The following is a 16410-nucleotide window of genomic DNA, read 5'->3' on the forward strand; positions in this document are numbered from 1 at the left end:
AGTGCAAGCGTTGATCGACACAGGGGCGTCGGTGAACGTCATGGACAGCACACAATACGAACAGCTTGATCCTCGTCCGCCGCTGTTGCCCTCAAGGGCAAAGATTTACACATACGACAGCGATGAGCCGCTACCCCTGCGAGGAGTGATCGAGGTAGAAGTTTCGTGCAACGACCAAAAGGTGGCCACCAAGTTCCATGTGACAGGGGGCAGAAGAGGCACGCTGCTAAGCTGCCACACAGCGGAGGACCTCCAACTTGTATTCTTTGCTAATCAAGTGCACGAGAGACACGCCGATGCCTTGTTACGGGACTTTCCAACACTATTCCAAGGACTGGGCCGGCTAAAAGGAAAGGTCTTTAAACTACACGTCGACCCCACTGTTAAACCAACAGCACTCAGACATCGGAGGGTGCCGTTTCACCTGCGGCCGCAGGTGGAAGACGAGCTGGTCAAACTTGAGAAACTAGGGGTGATTGAAAAAGTGTCGGGCCCTACACCCTGGGTGTCACCCCTGGTGGTTGCACCGAAGCCGAAACAGCCGGGAGCCATCAGGCTGTGTGTGGACAGACATGCGCCTCTCGAACATGGCTATAAAAAGGGAGCGACACCTAACTCCAACGATGGATGACATCGTGGCCGATTTGAACGGGGCCAAATGGTTTTCCAAATTGGATCTAAACGCTGGCTACCACCAGCTTGAGCTTCATCCAGACAGTCGCAACATCACGACCTTCTCGACCCACGTTGGCCTCCGCAGGTTCAAGCGCCTAAGTTTCGGGGTGTCCTCTGCGGCTGAGGTTTTTCAGAATGCGATTCGTGAGACACTGTCGGGGCTGACAGGCGTCATTAACCTAAGCGACGACATCTTAGTCTTCTCAAAAACCCTAGAAGAACATCACGGACACCTGCGTGCTGCGCTTCAGCGCCTTGCGGATCACGGGCTGACCCTGCACCGGGAAAAGTGTTCATTCTACAACGAGTCTGTTGAATTCTTTGGATACATCTTCTCGCGTGAGGGGCTGCGGGTGGACCCCAAGAAGGCGGACGCCATCCGATCAGCGCCCAAACCAACATCCGCGACGGAGGTTCGCAGTTTCCTAGGGATGGCCACGTACTGCGGCCGCTTCATCCCCAATCTGGCGTCTTTGTCGGAACCGCTGAGAGCACTCACCAAGGCAGGCAAGCCATGGACATGGTCGAGGAAGGAAGACGAGGCATTCCGGGCGGTGAAGGAGGCCCTAGTGGATGACAAAGTCATGGCATACTTCAGACCGCATCGCCAAACTGAAGTCGTGGTGGACGCCAGCCCGGTGGGGTTGGGGGCAGTCCTGCTGCAGAAGGCGGAAGATCACACATGGGTCCCCACGGCCTACGCCAGCAGGGCACTGACTGCTACAGAGATGCGCTACGCTCAGATCGAACGCGAAGCACTGGCCATCAAGTGGGCGTGCCAGTACTTCCATCTCTACTTGTTTGGCCACGAATTCACCGTGGTCACCGACCACAAGCCATTGGTTCCGCTGTTCGCGGGGACCGCCAGGCTCGCGCCTCCCAGGATTGAGAGGTGGGCTGTCCAGCTCCAAACGTACCGCTTCAAGGTCATCTTCCGGCCAGGAGTCAACAACCCGGCAGATTTCCTGTCACGTCACCCATGTCAGGAATCTGCGGAACAGGAACATGAGGACCTCGACGAAGTGGAGGAATTTGTGAAGGTTCTGTCACAGGAAGCCTGCCCAAAAGCGCTCTCTTTGGAAGAAATCGGGGCCGCCACTGATAGAGATGAATGCCTGCGGAAGGTGAAGCGCACCCTAGAGGACAGAAGTTGGAAAACTTTTCTACAAGGGGCAGGAGCCCTCACGACGGAGGAGCAGACTTTTCGCCAGCACATGTGGCGAGCGCGAAGCGAGCTGAGCACAGGGCCCCACGGCGTGGTTCTGCGCGGGGACACGATCGTCATCCCCTCCGGTCTACAGAAGGAAGTAGTTCGGCTGGCCCATCAAGGGCATCAGGGCGTAGCAAAGACTAAAGCTCGGCTGAGGGGGAGAGTATGGTTCCCGGGAATGGACAATGCGGTGGAACAGGAAATCCGGAACTGCCACTCCTGCGTCATCACGGGCGGGGAACCTACTCCTCACCCTATCATCACTGAAGAACTGTGTGACACCCCATGGTCCAAAATAAGCATTGATTTTGGATCCTTCCCGGATGGACGCCAAGCCATGGTGCTGATAGACTCATGCTCAAGGTTCCCTGTGGTGGAAGTGCTCCCGTCCACGGCGTTCAGTCATGTTAAACCCGCTCTGGATCGGGTATTCGCCATGTTTGGGTATCCTGATGAAGTACGCTCGGACAATGGGCCGCCGTTCCAAGGCGCGGAGTTCCAGGCGTATCTAGCAAGGAGAGGCATCCGACACAGGAAGATTACCCCGCAGTGGCCGCAGGCAAACGGAGAGGTGGAGCGGTTTATGCGGACCATGAATCGAGCTCTCCGGATTGGCGTGGAAAAGGGGGAAGTGCCGGAGGAATGTTTGTCACAGTTCTTGAATGCATATCGGCTAACACCGCACTGCACTACTAAGTGCGCCCCTGCGCATGTCATGTTCAAGAGACCACCGCGAGACTGTATACCCGTGAGCCCGGCGTGGCAGGCACCAGAGTTAGACCACGAGGAGGCTCAAGATCGGAGGAGGAAGACAAATGAACGAGTAAGTCGAGCGAGAGGAGCAGGAATCAGACCACTCGCAGTGGGTGATCGGGTAGTCCTCAAGACTCGTCACCATCAGTGGAAGTACCAAACCACCTTCGAACCGGAGATCTGGGAAATCGTGAACATCCGTGGCACCATGGTGTCTGCGTCCCGAGGAACCCGAGTTGTAACAAGGAATGTATCCTGGTTCAAGAGAGCGACTCCCGATGAAACCACACCCGGGCCAAGGTTGGAAGATGTGGAGTGTGGAGATGACCTGCCGGTCGCTCTGGAAGAAGCACAAGTGCCACGAGAAAGAGGTCCCGAACAAGGCCAAGGAAGTGCAGGAGGCGTCGTCGCACCCCCAATAGTGGAGGACATTGCTACAGGACCAGCTGAAGAGCCAAGGGCCGGCCCGCAACGAAGCCAACGGTACAACCTGAGACCAAACCCAAATCCCAGTCAAAGGCTCCGCGACTACGCTTGGAGAGTACGCTGTGGAAAGGACTCTGAGTGAGGCTGGACTAAACATCTGTGAGTTTGGAGGGATGTACTGTCGGAGCCACCCGGCCCGTCCAGACACGCACGCACGCACGCATGCAGCCCGGGGGCGGGGTAGCCCTCGGGTATAAATAAACAGGCGTAAGACCGCACGTGGTCTTTGCCCCTAAGCAATAGCTAGACTCTGTGTCGTTGTTTTAAGCACAGTGTGTAGGTTAGGCCCCACTACGCGGCCTAGGTTATCCTTGCCCCAGCACAACACTACACCTTTCACAAATGGGAGACACAGTAAAGCTCAACAGTGGAAAAAAAACACTGAAAAACTCTGTTTAGGCAACTAACGTCACGTCGTGACTGACAGCCGACAACACGACGGAGCCTCGTGCGTTAATTACCACTGAGGAGTCAGAACAGGATGGAGTGGGATACCTCTGGCTTTCAGTCGTGTAACTTTAGCTTCAATTCCCGGTTCCCAAAGCCAAGGCTTTTTCCTACCGTGGCCCCGAGTTCATGCCTGCGGAGGGGAAGCGGGAAGGCGAGCTTTGTTTTCTCAGAGCTCTGCTGAAGAGCAAGGGCGCATCAGGCGTATCAGGATTCGAGAATTTCGCCGGAGAATGCCGAGCAGCTCGGAGGTTCCTGTTGCTCTAAGCGCTGCCAGAGTAATTGGAGACAGATTCCGCGCCGAGCGTCCCGGGGAGAGTTTGCAAGCAGGGTGTTGCCTACATTCTCTCCGTTTCTTTCTTTGTGCAGTTTTTTTTTTGTTTTAATACACATAGACCACAGCGAGCGGGGTCTGAGCCCGGCACTCTGAGGTTGATGGTGAATACAAATATGCAAAGAGGCGAATAACACGTCTTCTTTCTGGTGCTTGATTTGTAAAAATAATGAATGCAGTGGGCAATTTTAAGTCCCACCTATTGAAAGCTTTTCGCTGCCAGTTGAAGACCTTTTGCGAACAATGCCAATGCTAACTTTCTAGCAAATCTCATTTTTCTTACATATTTATGTATCTATTTACATTGTCTTTCTATAGCGTCACTTCACCAACAATTACTACATATGCAAGAAAAGCTTCCTACAAGCAGTGCTTAATTTGAGCCGGTGGTTTCCGGGTCTCACACTGGCACATCACCACCAGGGCGCTTTTCATGAGCAGCAGTTAAGGATTGTTATAATTTATGATAGGCACAGGGCGATTAAGTGACTTGCCCAGAATCAAAAGATGTTGAACTGACCCTAAGACACGAACGTGGATCCCCATTCATAAGTCGGCAGCTCTGTTTAGGCCACACCCTCTCCCCACTTTCATGGTTAGTAGGAAATGGGATGGAGCAAGCTGCCTCCTGCCCCAGCACTTATTTTTTTTTACAAATTAACCACTGCCTACAAGCACAGGCTAAAGACCTTATTTAGAGTTTGGCATACTGGACACATTGTCACAAACATGGAGGCTATCCCGTCTGCCATATTACAAGCACATGTAATACTGTGGACAGGATCCCTGTCATGTTTTGACAGAGTACATGGCCTGATAAATTCTAAACAGAACACTACAACCGAGCGTTAAAAGAGGGTAGGTAAGCGGGGAAGATCAAGAGAGGGAGTGAGAACGGTGAATTTAGAGAAAATGATAGGGCAAGACATCATCCTACAGCAAATATGCTGAACAAGAGATGACAGTAGAGTTGGGCAAAGTAACCTATATACAAGGGTTTTAGTTGTAGTTGTTCCCAGATGTGGAGTGCTTCGGTCTAGGGTGACCTTAATTTAGAGCATCTTGTAAACTGGTAGGTCTTGAGCCTTTTTCTCAATGAGAGGACGCCAGAAGTTATTCTTAATTAGTGCAGGAGGGTGTTTCGACTTGTCTTTGAGCTTTGTTGTTCGGAATTTTGGGGGCTTGATGACGAGAGAGTCCTTGCCGAATTAATTTCTTGAGGCACAAGAGCATTTCATCTAACCTGTTAGTAAACTAGGCCTAGCGCTATGGAGAATCTTGAATGTGATGCAACAGAGATTGAATTTGATTCAATATACTAGAGGGAGCCAATGGGACTCCTTAAGATGGGTCAAATGTGGTCAAATGTTCTTTTCTCAGTGATCAGTCTGGCAATAGGGTGCAGGACTGTTTTTAGGGACAGCATAGCTTTCTCCACGAGAAAGTCTAATCTGGAGATTGAGTGCTTGAGCAGTAGTCTCTAATTGATCACTGGGAAGCAGCTGCTTCATTCTCTTTAGTTGGTACAAGTGATAAAATGCAATTTGGGCTGGCTTGTTGATGTGTGGATCAAATGAGAGGGTGCTGTCAATGGCGAAGCCAAGTGAGTTTAGTGTTGCAGACGGTCAAGGTTATCAATCACTGTGCTGGATTTGTGGGAAAACAGTAGGAATTCTGTTTTCTGAGCATCAAGTTTCAAGTAATTGACAGACGCCCAGGTGAAAATATTTTCTGTGCCTCTTTTGAAAGTTGAGATGGCATTTAATGAGGATTTTAATTAAAGTGGTGTATCTGCATATTGGTGGGGTACAATGCCTGAGTTTTGTAGTTGTTGGCGTAATGGTTCTACATAACTAATGAAAAGACAAGCATTTACAATGCAATGGTCTCGGCATTCTTAAAGTTAGAGCTATTGGCATTGCTCATGACATTATTTTTATTTATGTTTTTGTTTTTAAAACATAAATAAATGGCATTGTCATTTACAATGGCAATAGCAGGGCAGGAGGGCAAGCACAACCTACGAGGGGGTGGGGGCAGCAGAGCAAGCACAACCAACGAGGGGGAGGGGGCAGGAGAGCAAGCACAACCAACGAGGGGGCAGGGGCAGGAGAGCAAGCACAACCAACGAGGGGGCAGGGGCAGGAGAGCAAGCACAACCAACGAGGGTGCAGGGGCAGGAGCACAGCGAGGGGGCAGGGGAGCAAGCACAACAAGGGGGCAGGGGAGCAAGCACAGCGAGGGGGCAGGGGAGCAAGCACAGCGAGGGGGCAGGGTAACAAGCACAGCGAGGGGGCAGAGGAGCAAGCCCAGCGAGGGGGCAGGGGAGTAAGCACAGCGAGGGGGCAGGGGAGCAAGCACAATGAGGGGGCAGGAGAGCAAGCACAGTGAGGGGGCAGGGGAGCTAGCACAGCAATGGGGCAGGGGAGCAAGCACAGCAAGGGAGCAGGGGAACAAGCACAGCGAGGGGGCAGGGGAGCAAGCACAGCAAGGGGGCAGGGGAGCAAGCACAGCGAGGGGGCAGGAGAGGCAGGGGAGCAAGCACAGCAAGGGGGCAGGGGAGCATGCACAGCGAGGGGGCAGGGGAGCAAGCATAAACACGCTAAAAACTCGAGTCCATCCACTGATTTGAGCAGGCACGGGTTGTGCGTTTTCAAAGCACGCACAGAGAGCATGGCCATTTAGAAAGTGCAATCCTTTGGTGGCAGGGAACGGCCAGATAGCCCGCAGAGTTAAATCACAGCTCACCGGATCGGGCTTGTGTAAATCTGGGAGGGAGCTCCTGAGTTCCGAGTTTGCTCTCCGCGGTCACAAGATTACACGGTTGGAGGGAGGGAAGTGCTGCCACAAATTGGGGCGAGATAGAGATGGCAGGACTGGCTCGAGCTTCGAGATCGGCAACAGCTAGGTGAGACGGAGAGACAATGCCGGCCGCTGTGCTCGCTCCTGGCCACACACAGACGGCAGAAGCTGAAGTCCCGAGGGCAAGAATCCGGGAAAGCACAGCAAGGAGCACCGAGGGCCTGCGGTGGAGTAAGTGGATCCTCTGGGCCCGACTGAGCTGAGTGGAGAAGGGCAGGCAGTGCCTCCAAGGCCTATGAGCCACATCCCACAGAAGAGGTGAGAGCGTGCACACAAAGGGTTGCGGCTGGGCTTGGCTAGCACCCAGGGAGTCAGAAGCACCGAGCAGCTGTGTCCACATGCCCTCGAGAGCAGGTGGTAGCAGCAGCTGGTATGGAGGGAGAATGTCTGTGAGAGCTGCACAAGTGAACGGGAATACTGCATCTGGGCCGCAGGGCCAGTAGGAGGCCACACAATACCAAGGCAAGCCGCGGCCTAGCGGTATACATGCAGGTGGTAACCACATTGATGTTATGCCTGTTATTTTAATCCTCCTCCTCCTCCACCTTAGGTTGTGTTACTGTCAATTTTAGCGCCAAGAAACTAATCAGTGTTAGCGCGCTTTATAAGTGACTTAATAACATAACATAACATAACATAACATGATTGGGTATACCCGGGCCACTGGTAGCGTGTGATTCTACGACTGCAGCACTTTTGAGTAATTATGGATTTACCACCCGTGGCACATAGTTAACCACAAGCACAAACAATGAGGGGGCAGGAGCACTCACCGGAGGACTTGGCATCTTCTCTACTTCTTCCGGCGGCGGTCGGGCAGAAATGGCTTCAGCAAAGCGCCGACATTTTCGGATTCGGGCGCGTGGTTTTCGTTCTCTCCTCATTCCATTGGCTGGAATGTAAAATTCCAGCCAATGGGAAGAGGAGAGAAAGAAAACAAGAAAGAAGCGAAAAAAGACACCCCCGAATCCGAAAAAGACGGGGCTTAAACGGAGTGACGCCCCTCTCCTCCAATGGCTGGTTTCCGTTTAGGAAGCCAGCCAATGGAGAAGAGGTGCGGGTTTTAAGCCCCCAACACTAAAACATAAAGTCTTACCAGCAAGACTGCGCAAGCTCAGCCTTCGCAGCCGAGACCTAAAAAAGGGATACTGGATCCTTACGGAATCCCATAAGTTACATGTTCATCTTGTAGTGTTTATTATTTGATTAGTTTCCTTCCTCCTGTGTGTGTCTTCAGTGGCATAGAAAGCCCACAGACTTCACTCTAGCAGCTTAATCAGTGGCTGGCACCATGCCTGCTGGCTGGTAAACTGGGGTTCACTACAGTGTTGGTTAGGTGTTTATGGACTTCTTTTGTCTGCAGGTCTGCTGACAAAACACTTATAAATAAAAATTAGGGTGTAGCTGTCAAAACTAGTGAAAGGATATGACACAAAAAATATATGACTTGATCCGTAGAAATAATCCTGACACTTCCACTCAGATAATCATGAGTCAAATCTCAGACAACAGGGTTAAATGGAGATGGCCAGCTGGAAATATTGGCACGCTTCCTTGGCAATTCATAGGTATTGAACATGGAAAAATGTCGCCGAATGAGCATTGGTTTAGGATGCACACAATGGATATTCGAGGCAGAGATGATTACAGGAAGAAAAATGTAAAACATAGAAATAATATCACTTAAATTTAGCAGCACAAATGTTAAAACAAATTAAATCAGGCAGGAGTTTGTCACTCGCCATGTACTCCCTAAGGATTGCAATAATGAGGTGTATAACTAGGTGTAGGAATCCGCCCTGTTCCTCAAGAGTAGAAGTCATCCCTTGGAAATAAAAACATAGGGAAGAAGAACCGCCAATCTAGCCAGAGAGAATACAGGGCGACAGAGCCTAGCCTAGCCATAAAACGTCCCATGGGAAGAAACAGTGAGGGACTTGAGTAGGGGGCAAGAACTGTGGCAACTGGGAAAGTCCTACAACCAACTAATATTGCCAAGCAGCTAAACCCGTCCATCTTGCCTTTGGTGACCTGTAAGCTTCTAGAATGCACCTCTGATCACGTCCTCATGTAGTACTTGCTTCCCGCAGCCCAGCCACGAAGACCTGCCTCTTCACAAGTGCCATAACCAACAGGACTGTATCATATGGAGGACAGTCCGGCTTGAGCCTCTCCTTCTACCCTGGTAAGTGATTCTTTACACAACACTTCCTCAAATCCTAAGAAGCTGGTTCACTGGTCCTTTCAGATATATCATAATCCAGCCAGCTTATTACATATTGGAATTGATCACTCTTTTTTTTTGTTTAAGAGCTTTATTAAAGGATTTAAAGACATAGGTACAATATACATCCATGCAACTACAACAAGAAGCATTAAATGAGCAACTGAATATATAATTTGGCCAACAACTAATACGGTACAGCTAGGTGAATGAAAAATATGCCAAAAGGAGGAACATAGTAAGAAAAGTATGTACCTAAAATTCAAATAGCATTTTATATTTTTTAATTTTAAGAGAAGGAAAAGATTAAATAAAATGAAAGAGAGTAGAAGGGAAATAAAAAGGGAAGGAGAAAGAGTAGGAAAGATATAGAAGACAGAGAAAAAGGAAAGGAAAATAGAGGAAAGAAAAAGAAAAAGAGAACGAGGAATAAGAAATCGGAGGTGCGATAATAACAATCTTATAACTCATATAAAAAATAAATCCTCAAAAAAACATTGGTTTCCAAGATAAAGTGATGACTGTACAAATAAAAAATATGAAACAATAAGTTAAAAGAATAAGGGAGTAAAATACTCATGGTGGTTGAAAGACAGAGGAAGTGTCTTGGTTACGCAATGCCGACGCCGATAAGTGATTGGTAAGTGCAATTGACCCCTCTTAAGGCAGGAATCTAGTATAGAAGTTTAAAAAGAACTAGAAGTGAAGGGCACTCCTTTGACTACCCGGCCTCTAGGATCTGGAACTCCCTTCCTGTTAGGCTAAAGATCTAACAATACTTTGCTCAGCTTTAGGAAACAACTGAAAACTTATCTGTTCTCCTGAATTCAGCTTGTTCCTCACTCAGGTCACCTGTTAGCGCTGAGAAGTCCATGTTTGGGTAGCCTTGCCCTTTACAAAACCCTGAAAATGAAATGAAATAGCCTCAATTCATATTCATAAGAACCATCAATGATAACTAGTGAAGGGTGAGCACACCTGCCAGACAGAGGCACACTTTACTCTTCGAGGACTCTGGAAGTTAACTGCCCCTTTGCCCAGTAACTGTGACATTTTAAAGAGACCTAGAAATCAAGGTCAAAAATTAGGCTGCATCCCCAGAGTAGGAAGATACTTTGAGGATAATTAAACCATCAGTCCAGCTTGATACAGACGTTCTGTCTACCTATTTGTAGATGATGCCCAGCTGATTTTTAAGTGACTGCCCCTAACTGATTCAGAAGTGTGGTGCAAAACTTGCAGAGGAATTGAGAACTCCTGTCGGTCACCACAGCCTGTGGTAACCCATGAAGTCTACCTATGTTGTGTAAGAAAACTTGTGATAGTTTTTTTGCCGAAGGCAATTTCTTTAATTTAACAAAATAAGCAATTTTCAGAAAAGAATTCACTATTACCAATAAAGTTGTAATGCCTTCTGGTGAAAGGTGGTCTTCCATGAAATCCATTGATATGTTGGATGACTGTCGTTCTGAAGCTGGAAGAGGCTGCAACAATCCAACTGAAGGAAGAATATCCATCTTGACTTATGCGCAAATGAGACTTATATATGGGTATCATGTTATCTTATGTCAATTTGTATGGGACAGCTTATGGCCCATGAAGGTATCCAGGTGCTGGAGCAGGAATGTCGGCCAGGTGCTGCTACTACTTCAACAGCCAGGTCTTCGGTTTTTTGTGGAAATTGAGAAGTGAAGTGGAGAAGTGTGGCTCACTGGTTAGAGCAGGCAGACCCTGAAGCAGAGGTCAGACCCGGGACCAGGGTTCAATTCCCGACGTGGCAGGGTCTTGAGCTCAAATGTCCATGGACTCGATAATTCTCGCTTCGGTGCCTGACCTAATCATGGGTTCACACTCTGCAACTCTGGGCATTAAGCTTGCTTAATCTCCACAACGGCCCCCCCCCCGCGGCGGGATGCCTGGCTTTCACCTTGGGGATGCCCTGTAGGGGCTATCTCACAGGGAAAAGCCAGGACGGGTTCCCAAGGCAAGCGCGGAGATATAAGAAACATAATAATAATAATAATAATAATCCTGATGTGTTGAGGAAGTTTGTTCCATTTCTTGGTGGCGATGAAGTAGAAGGTGTGCCTTTTAGGCACCAAAATGTACAGCCTAATAATTCAAGTGGTTTCTTTGATTTCAAAGAATTTTATTGATTTTCTTTCAAACACAAAATAAATAAAAGACAAGACAAAGTAGTGCAGGTACATCAAGTCATCCATGTCACCATAGCTAGAGAATAGTGAGAGGTGTTTCAAGAGGTACATTGTAGTCAGCCAAATGCAATGGGAACCACATTAGTAAGGGTACAGAATTAGATTGTAATCAAGCCTTGATGTTCAAGTCCTCAAAGGACCAGCATATAATCTGGGTGTTATGCAGGGTTAAGTCAAGTCAAAAGATATTTTATTTCGGCCTCACAAGACCATAAAAGAACATATACAACATTTACAATTCATTAGAATTTACCAATATAGAAATATTTCTATACCCAAAGATATAAAAATTTCTAAAAAATTAAAAGGATAAAATATTAAAAAGCTTAGTAGGCATTGTGTATCTCAGACATAAAATATAAAGTTGAATGGACTAAGAGGTCAGAGTAAATAAAATGAGGGGTCTGGGTCTATGGAAAGTATAAAGAATGGGCAGTTTAAACTTGTACTGTCTTTAGGACTGCACAACGAGCACACCACATTGAAAAAAGATAACGGGACACAGAATAAACAATAGGCATGCCAGTGTCGTATTTCAGGATTCTATAGGCCTGTAGGCAATGGGAGGTTCCAATATTCATGCAAAGCTGTCTTAGCCAACGGGCCCTTATTACCTTGTAGGTAGGGCAAAAAAAACACACATGCAGGTCGGTCTCCGTACAGTTTTTGCAAGACGGACACGCTTTCGTCTGGCTACCCCCCACTTAAAGGTGACAGCATGTAAGGGGAGTACGCCATGCCTGAACTGCATGTAGAGTTTTTTGGCTAGGAAGGGATGTATATCATCGATGTTAGGTTATAAGAGGTATGAAAATTTTACATCTAGGAAGGATGTAGTAAGTGTGCTTGTCCTAAGGCCCCTCTGGAGTAAGTTGAGGTGGTGATCCTTAAGGTTTTTATCAGGACTTTTCTTGGTGTAATCAAAGAGCTTTCTTCTGGGCTATTCCATAAATCTCCCATTCCGATGGCTGCAAAGGAGTTCTTAATATAGGTAAGCCAGGAGATTTTGCTTGCCCCCCTGTGATTGGCCACCTCCCTCAGTTCCTCCTTGTACGTGGATAACTCTGGGGTGCTTCATAATCGACGCCAGTAAAGTAGGGGTCTGAGCGCTACCTCCTGTGCCATTGGGCTCACGCCCAAGTCCATTCGGAGCGGAGTTAAGGGGGTGCTATTAGGAAGGCCCACCAACTGTCTAAGGAAAGAATTTTCAAACCTTGTTTAGTTGGCCTATGGCCCCATAATTCGACTCCGTACAAGGCGGCCCCTCTAGCTTGTGCCTTGTAGATTTCCAGCACCCGCCCGAGCATTTTGCATACACACTTCCTCTGCTGTTTCACGAGGTCCCCTGACATTTGCGTCAGCTTAAGACAAACCTTCCTGATTTGGTCACCCCACTCCATATTCTTGTTGAGGGTTAGGCCCTGATAGTCACAGACAGAGACTTTCTCTAAAGATTCTCCGGCTAGTTGTGGATTGGGACGTGTTGAGTGGCCTGCATTGAACACCATATGTTTTGTTTTATGTGTATTTATTTCCAGGCCCCTGCTCTTGCAAATTAGGAAAAAAATATCTAGTGCCCTTTGCATACCCATCAGTGATTTTGACAGCAGGAGGGTATTGTCTGCGAACATCAAGGCAGATACCATGCAGCCCGCTAATTTTGGTGCGTCAAGATCCCCTATGGCTGCCAAAGCCTCCACTGGGCCATTTATAAAGAGACGAAAAAGGGTAGCGGCTAGTACACACCCCTGTCTCACACCTCTCTCTATGGGTATGCGATCGGTGAGGTCTCCATTTTTTCCAAATCTTATTTGGGCATAGTTGTTCATATGCAATCTTTTCAGAATCTCACATAAGTAGGGAGGCGCTCCTAGATCGTACAAAATAGCCCATCGTTTTTTTCTGGGAACTTGATCAAAGGCCGAGTTCAGGTCCACAAAAATCATCTAGAGACTGCCACCCTCCAAGATTACTGTTTTCCAGTGCAATAGTTGCAACCTGAAAACTTGATCAATTGAGGATGTTTTAGTACGAAATCCGACCTGGCAGGGGGTAAGAATAGAAAACTCCTCCATCCAATTCTGCAAACGGTCCAGAAGCACTCGAGCGAAGATTTTGTGTGCAACATCGATGAGGCTAATGGGCCGATAGTTTGCAGGAAGGAGGGGTGAGCCCTTCTTAAAAATAGGGAAAATTTCAGCCCCTAGCCATGTTATAGGGATCTCCATTCCCTGTAATATAGCGTTAAATATACTCCAGAGATAGGGGGTCCAGACACTAAATTCATTAGGATAGAGGTCTCCAGGGATCTTATCAAGCTCCGGGGCCTTAGCAGGTATTACTCGGGCAATAGCAGCCGTAACCTCTTTTAGAGAAATTGACGGAGTTTTTAAACTGAGTAGATATGTGAGAGAGGTGGAGGTTTCGGCATGCTCAAGAGCACCCTCTACCCTGGAGTAAAGTGACTGAAAGTGTGCCCTCCAGACCTCGACACCCAGGTTTGGTTCAAAAGCATGTTTGTCCTCCTTTGTATCTGAGCTTATTATTTTCCAAAAGGTCCTCATGTGCCTCCTGTTTAGAGCATCTCTCAGACTGTCCCACTTTTCTATTTCCCACTCCTTTTTTTCCTTGTTTGATTTCAAGTTTATATATTATCCTGTTGCCCTTTATCACCAGCTTGTCATTACTTTTGATCACTGCCAACAGGTTTATCTTAGCCTTACGGCATTTGGCATATTACCAAGGATGTCTAGGAGCACTGCCTGCCTTTGCTTGTATTAATTTTACAAAGCTGTCCGCTAGAGCCGCCACTAAACCTGTTAACAGTGGGTTAATAGTGGCAGGTCAATAAACTTAAATTATGCAGTTCTCTGTAATGATCCGTGGGAAGCAGCCTATTTGAATCCGGTCATCATTATTATCATAGTTGTTATTGATAATCCTTTCTCTAGCATGGATCGAGTGAAGAGAGATAGAAAGACAAAAGAAAAAGGATAGAGATGAAAATAGATATGTAGAAAAAAGTAGAGGTACAAATGAAGCGAGAATATGAAGAGAGAAGCTAGAGCTCCGGGTCAAAATATCTAAGACTAAAAGCGGTGCACGCTAATTTCAAAAGGTAACCAGCATTTAATCCCAGTGGATATGATTCACAAGCGATAGAGGCGGTGACGTGGCATGATATAGGCGCCTCTGGGCCTGGTAACTCCGGGGGGTTTAAAAACTTTAGGAGTCAAGTGCTTTCCATAACTTCCTATGTCTGGGTTTCCAAGGGAGGTGTTTAAGGCGGAATTGTCCTCTCCTCTTAAAAAAGCTATGCATTCTTGCCATTTTTTGAAGGTGATTTTCCCAAAACTCTTCCAATTACACAGTACTATTTTACACACTAATGTTAGCATTAAGTCAAGCCATAAACGGTCATCCTCTCCCGTCAGGTCTGGATCCAAAAACCCTTCTAATATATATTTGATAGCTCTTTAACCATTGACATGTTGAATGTCTGAGAGATGTATTTGAAAATCTGTATCCAAAAGTTTTGTAGCATAGGGCATAGCAGGAGCATGTGAGATAGGCCACCTGTATGAGAATTGCAATTCCAGCATAATGGAGACTGGGGTAGATTTAGTTTAAATAGTCTCGCAGGGGTCCAATATGTCCTGTTTATGATCATGAATTCTGTTTGTGAGAGAATACGGGAAATTTCGTGCTTGAAATGCATTGTATGTATTTGCTGCCAATCTAATGTAATTTTTTTGCTGTTTGGTTCTGCCTCCCATTTTAATACATTAATCAAATGTTTCTTACCCGGCGAGGGGAGCAGTAGTTTGTAGCTCCTTGAGACTGTGTGACCAGTAGTCAATAGTTGGGCGAATTTTGAGGGAAGTGGGGGGTTAAAAGTTGAGTTACGTTTAGAGATCTGGACCTTCAGTTTCAGAAAGTCATAGAAATCCAACACAGTTAAACCTTTATCATCTTTAAGTGTTGAGAAAGGCATAGGAGAAGTCTTATTGTATAGGTTCTTGACGAAGTTAATACCCTTGTGTGACCACTCTTTCCAAAATATGGTTTCATTATTTATTTTTACCGCAGGGTTGTTCCAGATCGCCTGTGAGTTTGAGCAACCCATTTTTGTTGTAGAAAGACTATCCAGCGGTGCTAAGGCTTTTTTAGTGTTTATTTTGATATATTCTTGTGGTTTCTGAATAGCAGGATGTCCTGATAAAGAAGCATTATATGTCAGTCTAACTGCTGTTATGAATGAACAGCTTACCTTTATGGAATAACAAGATGACCTTGATACATTTGTCCACAGGAGGATGTTCTATCTACTCCAATGCACTCTTGCTGTCTCCTCACAAGATTTAGGAAAACATCAGATACATCTTCCTTTATTCTCTGGGTAGCCAGAATCAAGTTTCGAGCGGAACACTTTATTCAGGTTCTACCTGGTGAGATAAGGCAGCAACCTTTTCATTCCTGGGACCTGGACAAAATGTTATTACATACCAAAAACAGCAAAAAACAGAGTCCCTTGTCCATGCCATGCAATAGAACATTTCATCGACTCAGTATAACCCAAACGTTTATAGTCTCCTATGGTCAATAAAACACCCGCTAGCCCCACTATCTATGAGGACCAACACCTATGTAGGATTTTGCAAAGTTGTAATAAAGACCAAAAACTTAGATTATTTCTTTCTGTTGCAAACATATACTCAGACCTTAGCTTCACTCCTTACTTTACTACCTAGTGTTGCATCTTCTCGTTTCCCACCAATTGGATACAAACTCTTACAAAGTGCCCTGTCTTTCTGCAGTATAAAAAGGCTCCTTTAGTTTCTTCAGTGTTCCTACGCTTTTTTAGTTAAAGAGAGTTTGACACTGCATTGGTGCCACACCGCTAGACATGGGGCCTGATTTAAAGTGTGGTGGATAAAATAGATTCCATCTTTCCTGGTTGAGCTCTTCATGACCACCATACTGAAGATATTCCGCACGTTGTATTTAGAAATGTCCGCCAGCCCAGCACACATCTCCTACACTGAAAGTGTGCCAAGCGGCTCTGTCAACATGGCAAGACTGTATGTTACACTGTGAATATCTTTTTGTATTCTAAAAAAAAGTTTCAAAGCAGGATTTTCTTTTTGAAAATAAAAAAAGCAATGACCCCCTTGCCGCTGAAGTTTTCTCCCATGGTGTCGGG

Source organism: Lissotriton vulgaris, chromosome 5, assembly GCF_964263255.1.
Source record: "Lissotriton vulgaris chromosome 5, aLisVul1.2, whole genome shotgun sequence".
Taxonomy (NCBI): Eukaryota; Metazoa; Chordata; class Amphibia; order Caudata; family Salamandridae; genus Lissotriton; species Lissotriton vulgaris.